This window comes from Octopus bimaculoides, chromosome 22, assembly GCF_001194135.2.
Source record: "Octopus bimaculoides isolate UCB-OBI-ISO-001 chromosome 22, ASM119413v2, whole genome shotgun sequence".
NCBI lineage: Eukaryota > Metazoa > Mollusca > Cephalopoda > Octopoda > Octopodidae > Octopus > Octopus bimaculoides.
The window spans coordinates 3,410,285-3,415,753 of NC_069002.1; positions in this window are offsets into that span (position 1 = coordinate 3,410,285).

Below are 5,469 nucleotides of genomic sequence, written 5' to 3' on the forward strand. Positions count from 1 at the left end.
TAATCTACAATAAATATGTTAAAATAAAAAAGGAAATTATTAGAACAAATTTAACTACAAAGAAAACCAACAGGAAACAGCCCCCTCCCCTCCAATCTGCCTGCCCCCTCCCCTTATTTCTCCAAATGCTATGTTGTATGAAATGTAAATAGAATTTATTGTACATTGCATATTTTGATATATATATTTGTCACAAGAAAACGATAGTAAAATTTTTATGTACCATAAATGTTTCTTGTTTTCGTTGTACTTTAAAAAATTTAAATAAAATAATGGACTCTTCCGTTTTTAGACGACGTGTGAGGGTTCGGCAATTTCATACCGAACAACCACACAGATGATTTGTTTATAGGGATCGAATGTTTGTGTAGACATAAGCTCACTCCTTCCATCAAATCAACATTACCTGTACAGGTGCGACAAGTGTCATATGTCCAGATGATCGCAGAGCAATGTGAAACGAAGTGCTTTGCTCAAGAACGCAACGCAACGCCCAGTCTGGGAATTGAACCCACGATCTTGCAATCATGATGAGTGCAACACCTTAACCACTTTCACAATATGTATACACACACGCACACAATAATGCCCCGCTTTACGAGACCCCAGATTTATGAGTTTTATTTTTCAGCTCACTTTCGTATGGTGAGGTGGAATTTTTTAAGCACAAGGCCCAAATTTTGAAGGAAGTGCAAAAGATACTGTTACCATAGCAAATGCTTCTTCTGTGTGTTACTGAGAAATCTAGAGAGAGCGAAAAACAAGCTTCTTCTAAGCAAACGATTCTAGACTTGTTTTTTAAAAAGAAATCTGCAAGTGATGCTGTGCAAGTGAAAGGGATTCACAAAACGATTATAATTAATAATAATATTTTTAATTATAAATAATCTTGACATTCTTTTTACTTTACGTTCTATTGTTGTTTTATTGCGATTTATTAGCGAGGGGTGCGAGCTGGTAGAAACGTTAGCACGCCGGGTGAAATGCTTAGCGCTATTTCGTCTTTACGTTCTGAGTTCAAATTCCGCTGAAGCCGACTTTGCCTTTCATCTTTTTGGGTCAATAAATTAAGTACCAGTTGCGTACTGGAGATGATCTAATTGTGGCTGCCCAGGAATCGAAACCATAACCTTACGGTCATGAGTCCAACGCCCTAACCACTAAGCCACGCGCCTCCACTCCCCGGAATCGTGGACGGAGAAAATGGATAGATGGAATAGGAAAGCGGCGAGAAATTACAAGGGAGATAACTTTTCAATTGATGGGCGGTAACTCGTATAACAGCGTATTTCAGTGGTTACTTCCCTTGCATTAACGGCGCGTTTCCAATTTCTTTTTAATCAAAGGTGATACAGTGTTGCCTTTTGTAGTTTTTTTCTCTGGAATCGCTTTGAATTTGCATAAATCAATGGGTACTTTTTGGTTATCTCACCCCCATTAAAAAATTGAGTGTGGAGACAAGAGGTTGGATTAAAAGGGTTAGATCCTTTTGATTCAAATCGACCCCAGGACTTATTCTTTATAAGCCTAGTACTTATTCTATCGGCTCTTGCCGAACCGCTAAGTTACTGGGACGTAAACACACCACCATCGGTTGTCAAGCGATGGTGGGCAGACAAGCACAGAAGACCTGTTGGCCTAGGGTTGTAGGCAGTCGATCAATAATGGTGATAAATATGGCTGCGTGGTTAAATTTCGTTCCGTGTTCAATCCCATTGCAGGGAACTTGAGCAAATATGTTTCTATTAACGGTTTTTACACCGTCTCGTAAGTGAAATCTGGTGGACGAAAACTGTGTGGAACCCCGTAGAATGTGTGTGCATGCGTATGAATGCGTGAGTACGCTAGAAAAGTTTTTTGAAAAAAAGTTATAGAGGTTTAAAGTTTGATCGTTTTTTCCCAGTCAGAGAACAGACAGCCAAACAGAAAAGATCCAACTTAACTGAATAATGTGAATGCTAAATGGTTAAATGAACATCAGTGGCTAAAGAGAAAAGATTCGGCTTAACCTTGATTTAAATGCACCAAATAAACTTATGTAAATTTATCGTGTCTCGGGGATCACGAAAATAAAAATATACGTAATTAAAATAGAGAAATTACGAAACGGATTAAGTTTCTGTATATGAGTAATAAAATGAAATGAAGAAAAAGAAAATTAAACCTGAAAATATATGTAATATTAAGCTAAAAATAATAACAGAGAAATTAATTTAATAATAACCATTTATGTTAAATGTCGTTAATGTCCCGAGTTGTAATATTTAATACCTTATTGTTTCTGGTTTCGTTGTTTCCGTTTTTCGTTTTATTTTTACTTTCCTGGGACACTGCAGACGAAAATAATTAAATAAATGAATAAATAAACATTAAAAGATATCAAATCTCCTTTAAAGGAAGTGCTTCATTTTTTTATTTTCTGTTAACTTATGACTGAGTACTTTACAAAATCGTAACCATGGGGTTTCAGGTTCAGTCACATAACGCGGCACCTTGGGCAAGTGTCTTCCATAATAACCCCGGACCGATCAATGCCTTGTGAGTGAATTTGATACAAGGAAACTGTGTGGAAGCCCGTTGCATATATATATATATATATATATCATTGGCGACTCCGGCACACGGGCTGTTCGGGCTTAGCCCGAGTATAAATTTAGTAAAGTGAACGTGTATTTTCAAGCTGATCTAATTTCTGCCAACACTGACTTCCAAGTATGTAATTGCAGCCAATAACTCGGGCTCCTTTTATTGAGCCTGGTCGCAGTTCAGTTCATTTATTTTCTTTCGGCGTCTGACGATCATCTTAGAGGTGCCCTGTGTCAAAAAATACCAATTGTAGCAGACGTTCTCTCGACATTCTTCACATGTTTTTCACGCTTACTTGATAAATTCTTATAAAGATTTTATCCTATTTTTAAATATTAGAGAGTAAAAGCAGGAAACATTACATCAAAAAATCACAGAAGACATACGTCCATAATATAAATAATATTATATTAATAAATAAATATATAAAGTCTGATTATCTAAAAAGGTTTGAGATATCTTACGATCGTTTCATGGATGTATTACCTTTCGAAATGAAATCCAAAATTGATAATCGTTATTATGCAATACATCCACTCGTCAGAGAAAAGGATGAATTTCCGTGTAGTCAACCGAACGAAAGAGATGCTATTTAAAATCGTCGACAGCTTTTTAAACAACGCCAGCATCTCTTTCATTCGATTTACTACACGGAAATTCAGGTGTGCCGCCGAATTTTGAAAAGAATATAAGTGTACCGCAAGTGAAAAAAGGCCGCGGAGCACTGCTATAAAGACGATACTTATTTTGCTTGACGGTTAATCCAGCGCTGCAGGTACGAGTCTATAGCTTAAGTCAAAATTCCGTTTTAAGGACTGTGTGAAAGATATTTTGACTCAATGCAAAATTGAAATAACCGATAAGTATCTTCTGTGCAAGACAGAAGTAAATGGCGCATAAAAATATTCAAAATGGCGCATAAAAATATTCAAATATTCAAAATGGCGCATAAAAATATTCAATGACGTCAGGAAGATTCAAGAATCTTCATTAGATTGGGCTAATGGTTGAGCAGGCAGCTAAGGAGAGAAAACCAGCCCCATGTTTTAAGTGTGATGAACACGGACGAGTTTGCTACACCTGAACTGATCTCGCCAGTCATCTACAGAAACTCGTCGGAATGTCTCAAGCTGAATATAACTATTTTCTAGCAGCTAATATGATATGTAATCGATGTGGTAGTGAAATATTCCAATCGATCTGGATTCACTCGACACATGAAAGAATACGATCAGTCTGCTGTACAGAACGAGCGTCCGATTGCAACACGGGAAAATGAATACCGTATCTGCAGCAAAAGAAATATAACTCCCTTGCTGGTTTTAAAGGGTCCCATGGTTACTGAAAAAGAGGAAAGAAGAAAAGACTCGGAAACGATACAATTTTTCGGGGATGATCATAATCGTCCACCCAGTCGACAGCTATCACGCGCACGCGTGCGTGTGCGATGTGTAATGAGTGTAAATGTGTGTCGTATTACTCAAAACACACCAGGAGTGTACTTTCAAACAAGAAATCTATTTGAGTGCAGAAGTGACTGGTGTATTGGGTTCAGGGCCATGTAATTTGATGTAATATTTAAACTAGTTGAATAAAGTATTTTTCCAGAAAAAAAATGTTTTTAAAAAGTTCAGGGAGATAAAACAGCCGGCTTTGGGGCAGCAGTAAGACATAAAACTGTCATCACCATTGTACGTTGGTACACAAACATAAGTCACACATCCCCAGTGTTTGTGCAGCCCCGCCTCTCTCTCTCTCTCTCTCTCTCTCCCACCCTCTCCTGTTGTCACATCCTGGACGTTCCACTAAATCTAGGACAAACCGAGAGGTACCCATGACTGATCGTGACTAAGTAGGCACACCTAATTAGCGGTAGCATAGTGTATGTTCCCAAGTCAAACTCGCTTGCGAGTGACGGCTATGTTTCACACCATACACACAACTACACACACATATACACTCATATATGGAGAGAGAGAGAGAGAGAGAGAGAGAGAGAGAGAGAGAACGTGGTGGGGATTGACTCTACGCAACAAATAAACAAACGATATAGTTTTACTGATCGTTCGTTCGCCGTCACTACTTTGCAAGGTCCTTTTCTCTGTAATGTTCACCAAACTTCCAAACATCATACCAAATGGGTGTGACAGGCGTATAATGTACCATTTTCTCCCAATCCCTGACTAATATATATGTTACACACCCATCACATTACGACATATTTCAAGGCTGTAAGCAATAGGAACCAAGAAACCAAGGAACCAACCAAAACCGTCACTAATGCTGTCTCCCAAAATTTCTGGTCAAATGCGCTTATTAAAAGGAATTCGCAATGACATATCACAGATGTGTCTAATACGTTATCTTTCACATATTTCCGTCCAGGGCCGGCCCGCGAAATTGTTTTTCCCACGCGAGTTCCGGACCCCAGTTATGGACTCATTTGCATACAGCTCAGCTATCAAACTAATTTATGAGCGCATAACAAGTGATGCTCAATAAGATAAGGTCACATCGGTTTCCCTAAACAAACCCCCACCGGTGAGGAACACACACACACTGAAGTATAAGTATATATACGAGTGGGTGCTGAAAAGCTCCTGGCTTTTGGTAAAGAAAATATAGGAGGACCAGTTAATTATGTTTTTTTTTTTGTTTTTTTTTTCGCTGTATCTGAATTCGTGTTATGCTAATTTAGTTCTCTTTTAATTAATAATTCCAATTAGTCGACACCGAAACAGTTCTCTTTTAATTACTGAAGGAATTTATCAGAGCAGTTGTCCTCGAAACGGTGTTGGCGTACACGGGAAATTAACCGGAATAAATTGGTTTGTTGTGACGAAGAGGGGGTGTTTAAAACAGGCATAAGAAACTTCTTTTTTT